This window comes from Elephantulus edwardii, unplaced genomic scaffold (assembly GCF_000299155.1).
Source record: "Elephantulus edwardii isolate Elephantulus edwardi_28Jun2011 unplaced genomic scaffold, EleEdw1.0 scaffold00100, whole genome shotgun sequence".
In the NCBI taxonomy this organism is placed as follows: Eukaryota; Metazoa; Chordata; class Mammalia; order Macroscelidea; family Macroscelididae; genus Elephantulus; species Elephantulus edwardii.
The window spans coordinates 6,265,204-6,266,918 of NW_006399850.1; positions in this window are offsets into that span (position 1 = coordinate 6,265,204).

Here is a 1,715-nt window from a genome sequence, read left to right on the forward strand (position 1 = left end):
TTTTTTTTTTTTTAGGTATAGTAGGTTTTGAGGTCAGGGAGTGCTCCAAATCACTGGCAGGAAGAAAGAAACAAATCAAAACCACAATGAGGTACCATCTTGCTCCAGTAACAGTAGCAAAGCTTCACTCCAGTAACAGTGGCAAAGTTTAACAGGCAGAAAGTAATAAATGTTGAAGAGAATGTGGTGAAAGGGAACTCTTATACTCTGGCACTTCCTCAAAAATCTGAACATAGAAATTCCATAGGACCCAGCTATTCCACTACTTGGAATATACCCTGAGAAAATGAGAGCTGAGGCACAAACTGAGATAGGTACACCAATGTTCATAGCCTCATTATTTAACATCACAAGAACATGGAAACAAAGAACAAAGAACGTGGGAAAAGCCCAAATGTCTAATCACAAATGAATAGATTGAGAAATCATGGGACATTCACACGATGGAATACTATGCAGCATGTAGGAGCAATGGTTTTGTAAATTATTACCTAACTTGGGAGGGACTGGAGAGCATTATGCTGAGTAAACTAACTCAGTCACACAAGGATAAATATTGTATAAAAACATTATTGTAGAATGAGAATAAGGATCCAAGAGGGGTGGGAGGGCTTGGAAGCAGAGGGATGAGGATGTGCAGGGGGAAGGGAGGATTAATCATGGGGTTGTACAATTTGATGGGTAGGGAAGTGAGAGAAATTGAAAGAATTTGTTCTTGAAAACAATATATTCTAATTTTGCAAATAAACAAGTAGAAAATTTTTAAAAAATTAAAAAAGAATGATAGGAAGATTACCTCAACAATGGGAGATGAAGATGCTAATAGAGACTAACATTCCAAGTAGATCTCTAATTGATGTTCTGATAGGGGTATATCTCTACAAGGTGTAGGACATTTCTTTAAAAATTCTGTTGGTAATGAGGTTATTTTGGAAATAAGCCAAGTAAAATATCAATCTACACTGTAGACATTTTCTCCCTATATATTATTAATATCATTCCTTTCAAAAGAGACATGAAAGACATGTTTCTGTTTTATGTCTCTGAGATCACATTGAACTAATAAACAAGACCTGATGAAAATAAAGCTTTGATTATCCAATTTGATCTCCTCAGGCAATTAGCCTCTTTTCCTCTGTGCCTTAAAAGGAAGTAAATCAACAGGAGGTAGGTCACTCCCATTCTCCCCTACAGCTCAAACATTACAGCCTTGAGGGAGATGGAACAGTCATGAGTTTGGCCATGTGCAAGGAGGCAGTAGTCAAGGAGCTCTATGAGAGAAAAAAAAATGCATTTTTATCACAGAAGCATTAAAAGCGGTTTTTCTGTTTATTACCAGCTCCTCCTGGGGGATTGCCAGGAGTCAGAATCAGCTAGATGGCAGAAGGGCTGGTTTGTTTTGAGGGAGGAACATTCTAATTATTAGATTATTTCTAATCCTTTCCTCTCCGACCTCCGTAACCTGACCTTCAGAGGCAGAGAGTGGGAAATTGCACAGCTGGACCTTCATCATCTGAGTCATTTTTACCCTAGTGGGGGAAGGACTCTGGACAACTCTAAAAGTTTATGACACTACCAGAGGGTGGGGGAAAGAGTTTATATAGTTGGCTATCTAAGTCAATTAGATCTTTTGCTTCTGTTGCAAGTGTCTGAGGGGAAAATTGACCAATATAGCAAAAATTAATATTGTTGTTATGTGCCATCGAGTTGCTTGC